The sequence below is a fragment of the Photinus pyralis genome, unplaced genomic scaffold, assembly GCF_008802855.1.
Source record: "Photinus pyralis isolate 1611_PpyrPB1 unplaced genomic scaffold, Ppyr1.3 Ppyr1.4_LG3b, whole genome shotgun sequence".
Classification (NCBI taxonomy): Eukaryota; Metazoa; Arthropoda; class Insecta; order Coleoptera; family Lampyridae; genus Photinus; species Photinus pyralis.
Window position 1 is genome coordinate 12,531,633 of NW_022170510.1, and position 10,771 is coordinate 12,542,403.

Below are 10,771 nucleotides of genomic sequence, written 5' to 3' on the forward strand. Positions count from 1 at the left end.
ACGAATTGTTTTGGATTGTACGCCCCAAAATTAATAAGAAAAAGTTCCCGAGAAATTTTGGTGTAGTCGATTTTTGGTAAAAAAACAGGACTAGAATAAATAAAAATGGGCCACCAGAAAATCTGATGTACTAAAAGAAATAGTCGGATCGGAGGAAAACTCGCCGATGTCTAGTCTGTTGCACGTGACGAAAGTAAAACCGAACGGTAATTGGGTGAAAGTTTCATTTGATGTAATTCAGCGAAACCGGTTAATGATTTATAAAATGATGATCTTATAATTACACCGCAATGTGGTCAGTTCTTATATCAAATTACAGACGATCCCGACTTAAATTGAGCGTAAAGCGTGTGGGCAATTAATCAAAAAATTTAATTAAAATTGGGATAATCAGTTTAACTATTCTGACAGGCGACCATGTGACTTTTCGGTCGGCGCGGCGGTCGGGGGGATGAAGTCTGATAAAGCGGGGATGTTTGTAACTTTTTATTTAAATTGGAGTATTAAACGTGGCGCCCTAATTTACTTTACAAATGCAATTTCGGATACAATATATCCCACGAAAATTAAAATGTCCGGCACTTCGACGAAAATTTAATTAACGTGATGATATCCCGATGTGGAATTTTAATTTATTATTGAAAAAATGTATATTAAGCGACAATAAAGCGAGCGTTGGGTATTTGATTTTAACGGTTTCGTTTTAATTAAGTCTTAACTTGAATATAATGTAGAAACTATGGGAAATTACCATTAAACACAGACATTTTTTTTAGGATTCTAAAGTTGCATTCGTTCAATATTCAAAGAAGAAGCATCCCTTAAACCCATCGCGACCGATTATTTATTATAAAAGACCTTGTACCTACCAATTTACTCAATGTTTGAAAATTCGGCAATAGGAGTGATAATAAAAAAGGCAATAAAGGAAGACTTATAAAATCGTTTCCGGGAAACTTGCGTATAAAAGGGAAATTTACGGAAAAATGTGTGCGTCTATATGTAAGTATATTTCACGTCGATCGAAAATAAATTGAAAAATTAATGTTAAAATAGAAAAGCGATTGTTTCCTCTAATTCAATATTTAATATGAGTATAGCATGCTAAATTTAAACGCCTTGAATTGGTTTCAAATTTGGCGAAGTTTTCTTTTGTGCGCACTACGGTCAATGATTATGTTATTTCCATTTTCATTTTGCCCATTTGTGATCTGTTTATGGGAAAATTGGAAAACAAATTGATATTTCTATAATTCTCGTTTAACTTCCAAAAATTCTAACCCGACAAAAAAACGAGTCAGGAAGACTCGCGTCTGAAACTGAAACTCGGGAATTAAAGTACTCGGCCTCAAATGGGCCTCGTACTTCAATTTTTCCTAGTCAGTAATGTCATTTTCCTGATTTTTATGTAAATAACTATTTCTATATTTCTATTGCTAACTTCACTGTCGACATCATATCACATTTCTAGGGATGGAGATGCTACTTCACTACAGTGAATTTTCTTGGGTAACAAAATCTATAAAAACAAACTTTTTAAAAAAGTTTCTTGACATATATTATGTAAGCGAACGGCGCAGTTTTCAGAGGAACTTAGTTTAAGGAACTTTCAAAGAAAAAATCGTCGGTTTGAGAAAATCCTTGGAATTCCCATATAAATTCCTGTTGTAAATCTTCCTGTTCATTTTCTTCAAGAATCCTTCTAGGAAATTTCTTGGACAGGTTTTTTCGCTAGCTTTATGGGGTTATCAATTTTTTAAAAACCTTTTTTGGAATAAAAAGAAAGTTTTAGATAGTCTTCTTAGAAATCTCTTTAAAAATTTGGCCTTTCTCTTGGAAGCTATTTGTGAACCTTATAACCTCTTTTTAAGACTTACTTGATTATATTATTTGCCACCCTCAAGAACTTGTTAGGAACCTGAGAAATTTCTTCCATACTAATATTTTTTTAGAAAGAACCTTAATGGAAAAAGGAGAATGATTTTTTAGTTATTGCCAATTGGCAAAACCTTTACAAAAATTTACATTACATTACACTCGATATTATATTATATTTTAATTTCTTCTCTTTTTTCTAACCCTTCTTCATACACCTCTCTCCTCTCCACCCTCATCCAATATTTCTCTCCTACTTTCTACCTCTTTTCACTCTATTATTAGGTGATCAATATCTCTCCTTTTTCGCAGAATCCCTTCCTTTCTGTTCTTTCCACATCTCCCTTCCTCTCTTCTCGTTTGCACATCGGAACCTTGCAATTATTTTAATGTTTTTCTTTCCCTACGATAGATACTTCGGCACACTCTCCCTGCACCTTCCATTTCCTCTTGATTCATTCTTTCCATCCCCATACATCCGTTCAATACATCAACACACCTTGCATCAAATAGGTGTTTAATTGATCTGGAAACATTTTCAAAATTCCTCTCTCCTATTCCCCACACCGGTCAAATTCCCTTGTTTGTGCATTTGCCCCATTATTTCTTTGCATTTGGTATCCTAGGTATTTAAATTATCTCACTACCCCTACCCTATCCTTCGTCCACTTCCATTCTATCACCCTTTTCCTACTTCCGTCCTTCTCAAATCTGATCATCTTCAATTTTTCAACATTTAATTCAATTTTCTTTCCCATTACCTCTCTATTGATTTCCTTCATCTGTGTCTCTTCTGTTGTAGTGTCACCCGCGTCAGGGACCATATTTTCCTTCTTCCCATCACGATTCCTCTACTCTGACCCTGTCTTAATATTATCTCCATATACCTTATGCAGAAATTAAATTAAATAAGACTGGAGTGGGCATCCCTGTCTCAATCCTTTTATATTCTAGAACACTTCCCTCCTATCCTTACCCTACGACTGGTCTTTATCTAGCTCCTTAATTCCGTTCTTTAAACGTTTATCTATTTTTCCATCCTCATCATTTCCCATACTCTTTCCCTTTTGACTCCGCTTTTCCAATTCCTTTTCCATCATCCTGTGTAATACGTATATACAGTCGGCGATCACGTCCTTTTTCTAAAGCCCATTTGTGTTTTCTCCAACATCCTCTTCTCTTCCATTTCTGTTTCCATCTTGCATTCAGTACCGTCATTATCCAGATTCCCCTATAATTTCCCATACAGTGCTTTGTCGCATCTGTTGTAAATCAGCACTATTATCATCACTTCCTTTCATTCTTTCGGTAGTCTATCTGTAACGAGAATCCATGCCTCATTTCCCTGCCACCTACCTTATCTTCAGTCTCTTTAATTGTTCCCTTCATAAAGTGCTGTTTCCTGTCCTCTATTTGTATTTCTCTCCCTTTTTCTGTTTACCATCTTCCAAAAGTTCTTCTCTGTTTTTATTTTCCTAATTTCTTTTTCATCTTTTTTCCTTACATATCTCTCTCTTTGTCCGTCTCTCCATCATTGTTCTGTATCTGTTTCGTTCTTCTATACAATCTTTGTCGCACCACTCACTTTTTTTATCTCTTCGTTCTTTTTCCCTTTTCATACTCGCTTTCATACTTTTCTCTTCTGTGCTCTCTTCTATTTATTATACTTGCTCTCTAATCTTCTTCTATCTAGAATCCTCCACAGTGTCTCTTGTCAATAATTGTATCTCCATTCGCATTTGAGTTTTTCCATTTCTTGCTCTTTTTATCTCCACGATTTTTCCGTTTATTAGTACATATGTAATCAATTACCGACCTCCCTCTCCCTCCCATGTATGTGTATTGCCCATCCCTATCTCCCTCCATGTTTCCGTTCTTCAACCTCTCTTTTGTGTTCATTCCAGTTGCATTTATTTATCCTGTGTTTTTCTTCCCATATCGACCCAACTTCCTTTATTCCCTATTCTGGCATTTAAATCTTCCACCAGTATTAGCCTTTTCTAATTTATTTTTTAACTCATTCCTTCTGCTATATATCGTTATCACACTCATCCTCCTCTTCACTTCAATTCGTCTTTCCTTCTTCCTGTTTCGTTTCATTTCCCCATTCGCTTATATCTTTTTTACCCCTGTTAAAATGCCTCCTTTTGCTCTTTTCTGTATGTTTTTCCTATTTGCATATTGGTTCTTCCATCTGTCTTCAGTCGGTAACCTATTCTTTATTTTGTCCCAATTCTTTTCTTCTATCCATCATATCCTCTTACAAACTCCTAAAATTGTACTTTTTTACTTGCTAGCTCCGCCACCAAAACAACATCTTCATGTTGCTCATCCAATCATGGCCCTTTTCATTACCCTTTGCTTTTTTCAATCGCCATATTCTATGCTCACAAATAAGTCCTATTTTTTTAAAATGGTAATATTCATTTTGGTCTTTCAACTAGTGAAACGCATTGTAAATTTAGTCCACAGGAAGTACCCACAATCTCCCTCCGATTTATTCCCCGGAAAATTGTAAAATTCATTTATTTTATGGCCTTTAAAATTCTACACTTAAAAGTGAGAGTGGGTACTTGGGGATGTTGAGGTGAATGCTAAAACTAAAGTAAACTTTTCATTATTAAACGTCCCTCTAACTTGTTTTGAAATGAAAGCCATTTCACCAGCTCATATAATGTGCTCTCTAGTGAACGAATTACCTTCCACCACGGATATATTTAATATTACTTTAAACGAACTGTTAAAATTCGTTGAATGAGTTTAGTTGTATCTGAGTTGAATTTTTAGATTTTTTTTTTTTGTTTATTTTTTTTTTCTTTTTGAATAGTTAGCGGCTCGCAATTACTGTAACATTTCTTTTTTAGATATTGTCCTGTTATAGAGAATCTACTTGTTTGGACAATAAATAAATATTATATTATAATATTATATTATATTGGGCAATGTAACGGACACAATGAGCGCAAATCCAAATGGCAGAAACTTTTCCGTTCTCGGGTTTGGTGAAGCCAATGCATACGTAACCTTATGCAATCTGTTTCATCACAAACCGCTAAAAGAACAACGGCATAATTAGAATGAATCGCAATAAGCGCAAGCAATTTCAGAAACCTTTCATAAAAGCATAACGAAATTTAGAAGATACCTAGAAGTTGTTTGATCATTCCAGCAAATTGGATACCGGAAATTTACATTAACATCAAAATTAGGTTACGCGTATTGACTATAAATGGCAGAGAATAAAGGCATGTACAAATTACAGTAATAATATGAATACTAATTATATTTACTCAACCATCTGAATATAATATTGTTTATTTAGGGAGATGAGAAAATTTCTTATTTAGCGGTAATTTTTCACTAAAATTGCTTTGTGTTGTATTTCGAACGAATATTTCTTGGCTAATTCTTAGATGTTTAGTCTAAATATCAAAATGAACAGCACGAGTTTCCCTCTAAATTTCCTTTTGTTATTCCTTTAAGTATAATTTCTTATTTTCTTTGATATCAATGCAATAGAGATTGAATTTTTATTTTGTAAAAGGGTCGAGAAACGTTATTTTCCTCGTAAAATCAAATGAGAGGTACCGTATTGACATTTGACTTGTGCTCCAAGAATTCTAAAAAAAACTGAAACCCTTGGGTAATTGAACATTTTCCTGTTATATATTGTCATTTTTTTTTATCTTACATCATAAAATCTCGACGTTATTGAAACCAAACTCCGAAAGAAATGGGGCTTTGTAAATAATGCAGATACGCTTTCGGTTGCGAGGGGTTGAAAATTTCAGTTTTAATGCGAAAACTTCGACTGCTGCTGTTCGTAGTATGTGTACGGATTTACTGGGCAATTAAATCAAAGGCGGGTGGCGGGAATGGCACGAGTTTGTTCGTCCAGCCTAAAATAATGATGATCGGATAATAATAATGATTTAAATAATTGCAATTGAAAATTCCACTCACTTATTTCTGTCCCCTTGAATTGCATATTAATTATGGATGCTAAGCAAAGACACCGAGGATGCTTATTCGACAATTCTACGAACGCTCGCGAATATTCTAGAATGTTCTCGAACAAACACGTCATATTTCCCAGAAAGAGTGCATCACATCCGCTTTCGTTTCTTATCGCGATGACTTTTATGAGGCCTCGATGTCTATCGGGATTTCTAGGACTACATTACTATTTCATACGTTTATTACACATTGGACAATTACCATAGCAACATAAAGCTACACCAACTTGACTTCTAAAATAATTTTCTTGCGAAATAAAACTTGCGACCATGTAAATCCCCGATAATTTTTTCTCGTATTCATTTTTGATGATCCATTTGTTATTTCTGCTTGAAAAAACGTCCGTAAATTAGGTACATACTCGCTCGTATTTTAGTTATCACAATTATGCTGGTGGAATTCTGTCTAAATGCCATGATGGAATAGTTGCAGGTCGGAGATTACAGTCTGGAGAGACTAGTAGAGGAGCTAGGTCGGTTTAGAACAGAAAATAAAATGGAAAACGTTTTAAAAGTATCGATCGAAAATTTGGTGGAACTTTTACTTAAAGGACTCGTATTAACAGAAATGACGTTGTAGTGCCGGTGCACAAAACTAATTAGTCCATAAAGTAAACTGATTAGGTAACTTTCCGCAACTATGTCAGTGCGGCCTTTGATGTATGAACCCCTGGAGGAACGCCATTTTCGCAAAGTGCACCGTAGATTTTTCGGTGAATATCACCCTTTTAGTGTAGGTTACTTCACGTAGTGTAAAATTTCAATAAATGCCTATACGTGTAGAAACGTACATCATTGATGAATGCATTAAAATACAAGGTTGTTTAGTGACAATTAAACAGAAAAAATTACGGCTTATCCAATTTAGGATTATGCATGAGAGGATCGGATCGTTATGCAGTGAAAAATTGGCGAATTATAATCATTAAGTTCCGCGTAGGTACCGGTTTAGTAAGTTAGAAGAAATTTATTGTTATGAGAAAACTCGATTCAACCTGTAACTTATTGCCCAGAACCAGGGAGGGATAATAAATAAATAAATAAATCCCACAATGCACTTACATTTGCGTTGCCAAAAAGAAGAGGGGGCCAGAGAAAATAAATCGAAGTTCGCAAACGCTTCGTTTAGAAGCTACCCTTATTAAAGTGCCCAAAATTGCATTTCCCTTATAATTCTTTCCTCAAATAGGGATAGGGTATTAAGTATGTCTTTTCGGATTTTGTTTCCAAAATTCCTACCCCACGATGGCGCGCCCTTAAATGAATACGAAAAAGACATTTGGTCTTGCATTGTGACGTTTCAACATGAAAATGCCGAAACACCAAAATTTGTTGAAATCAGAATGTTTTTTTCACCCTTGACGCACAAACACAGAAATCAATTGATATTGCTTCGGAAACTTCACTTCGCAAGACCGGAGAAAAACGCAACGCAATTATTTCCAGATCTTTTAATAAGTAATATTATACTGAACACTAAAATAAACGCAATAGAAGGTGATCATTTAAGTAAAATTAAAAAACTAATAATTCTGATACAAAAAAAAACATTCACCTCGAATTTAAATGATCGAAATTGTGTTCAATCTAAATGAGCGACCACATTTAACCTAGAAAAATTGAAATTTGCAAACGATTGTGGCTTGTCTGGTCCACACCCTCGGTCCCAACGATGCCATATTCATCGTCTCTTCCTCTTGAGGATGTTGGGACGTCAGAGTGTTTGTTTTCGATTTCTGTAGCAGGGTAGTGATGCATGCCTTTGTAATGTGACTGAATCTTTCGCAGGAGTGATGCACTTCAAGGAGTTACGGTTCCCTACAAAGCCTATCTGAACTTTTCCTGGTAATTTTGATCTCTAAAAGTAGATTACAACTCGCCATCTGTCGATCGAAACAAACAAAACCGAAAGGGAATAATGTTATGTGATATATTGCAGCTTCTGAAGCTATGTAAAAGGGAAACGTGAGCAAATTCATTGTACAATATTCTGAAAATTAATCAACGCAGAAACGTCCTTAAAATACCTTTAATTAATAAGCTCTTTCTGGTAAGCCAATCACGGTTATATTTAGTAGACGATATTTATACACGTGGCGCGTATATCTTGCCGAATTCTGGAAGTGAAATATCATCAATCAAGCTTTATGTGATTGATGAGGGTTACAGTGCGTCTGAATTTAAGACTTGTCTCTTCACAATGTTCACATAACGAAAAAAAGATTATCATACTTAATATAAAAAATGAAACTTTTGGGATACTGTAATTAGGAAAAGTTCACCTAAACGTGGAATAATCTGAAAGTTGGGTAAAAGTTTATAGGATCCCTTACAAATAATTATTACGCGTTCACGAGGGAAGACATTTTTCTGAACGCGAAAGAAGATAAGGATCTTCTTTCATTTTTATATCAGAAGAGGGTTAATTTTCTATAAAAGTTAAACATCGCAGAATTTCATTGAGAATAAACGCTAAACAAGCTTTAATTAAAATCAACCCTTGTTTTCACGCTGAATTCCTAATGAGTTGTTAGATTATCGTGTAGAAGGAGAATATGATCTCTAACGACTACATTTGTGTCCTATTTTCGGTGATATATTTCATTGTTTGCGTCTTCTTTTGCACTTTACTTCTGACATAAAATCTATAGCGTTGTTTACCACTTTACTGGAGCCTTGCTGGGCAGATCGCGAAATTTTAATTGAAAACCGTTCTACCGCAACATTTCTAAGGTTTCTTTTTTATTCCGCAGTGAAAATTAGTTAAATAAATAATCCGTTCCTCGTATAGGAAAAGGAACAAAATGTTTACCTCATACTTTCTTTACTTCGGTGGCATTGCCAAAATCAATCGGCAAGCAAACGTACAAAAATTCTGAAATTTGGTCCCCTGAGAATCACTACCGAGGTTATATGCTCTATATTTTTAAAACGTAGGCTCCTGGGAAATCTGTACAGAGTAAGATATTATATAATATGAGATTGACCTTACCTAGATTTTAAGAACGAAATAAAAAGACACATGTCGTTTAATGTAGTTTTTAAAAAGAATTCAATTATGTCGCGCACGTAAAAAATACTTTGGATTGGAGCAGTTGGTCTCTCTTTTCGTTATTTTCAAATTAAAGCGACGATTAGAGAAATGCATCGAAATTCTGGTGGGCTTTTGGATAAATACCAAGTACCTATCTCTTTGTATAATCGTACAGTAAAATATGTCGGGGCAACTTATATAATTCTGGAATTTTTGTCTCTCCCTCTCGTTTCATTTTCATTAAAAGAGAGCGCAGATTTCTTGTGTAGGAAATGAGTTTGAGAGGCACGTAAATTTCCCGCAATTGAAATTTTGGAGAAAACACCTCTCTGGATTATTAGAGCGTCTGTTTTTTAACGAACCATTAAACTTACAGCCACGCCTATTTTCCGGCAATAAAATTTGTACGCAGATTCGCGCGATACAAGTGTATCTTACCGTAAAGTGGATGCTTCAATTAATAATTTTGTATTTCAATATTTAAATTATTACAATGTAAAGATGCTTAATGAAAGTAAATGCATTGGTGCAAACATGTGCAGATAATACATTCACCCCCATTCCTCTAAAATTCGCTTCAGGAATATTCACCCAAGGGCCGTAGCCAGGGAGGTGCCTGACACTCTCTGGATATTAAGTGGCACCCTCTGACCGATCAGAATCGTAAAATAAAAATGTGTACAATAGTGCTATTTTTGTACATTGTAAATTAATTATCACAAATATACAATATTATTGTTGTTCATAATTATTACAATAAAATTGAATAAAAATGATTATTCTTGATAATTATAATACCTACATACTACATTTTGTAGGATGAGTACAATAATGGTTATTAGAATTATGCAATTTGATTCAAAAGTAACAAGTTTAAATAACTCAGATTCAGTCATATCGGAAATCTGAAGTTATGGACATTCTAGCTCTAGGCTTGTTGCTTGCTTGACAAGTTGGCAACATCGCTGATTACATTCGAAAAGGAAAGAACTAAAAATATAGACATGAACACACTTCTAAGAGAATTTCATAATGCCAAAGAGAGAAGGTTGCATCTATTTTAATGAATATATTCCAGCTTTTTTCTATTGTTATAAATAAATTGTATTAGATAAACTATATTTATAATCTAATATTTTTATGTATGCTTAAATATTGATTCGATTGACTTATATTTATGTTACGTTTATTTTATGTTACATCGTTTGTTTTTTTTTAATATATAATATATATTGGATAAAATTAGTTTTTTTTAATATATTTTTTGCTTTTTTGACAAACAAGTCTCTCGAGACTTCATTTAATAATAATAATAATAATCATGTCGTTTATTAAATCACGCTAATCATATAAGGTAACAAGAATATCTTAATAATAAAATGTACAAGTGCGCAATTTAAAAGGGCGAAGTTCAGATGCTAACGGGAAATCCATTAGCCCTGCTCTTCCACTTAACCCTTTGCATTGTAGAAATTAAATTAAATTATACGTGAAGTTAATTATGTGAATATAAAAAAAGAAAAGAATTTACAATTATAACTAGTATAAGCGTGCTTGCTTATATAGTGTTGACCATTATAGGTATATATAAACTTATAAAATGTATTCTGAAGAAAATTTGAAACAATTTGGGATTCTTATTAATCTTATGTAAGAAGAACGACAAAGGAAAATAACAAGTAAATAAGTAAGTGGAAGAGTAATAGTAGAAGTAAAGAAGTAAAGTATTAGATAAGAAATAAATAACGACTTCATCACACGCTACGAGGAACTTTGACATTTTAGCAGGAAAGTGTACAGGTTTTTTTTGAAGATGTTGATAGCCATATTTTTTAAGACACCAGGT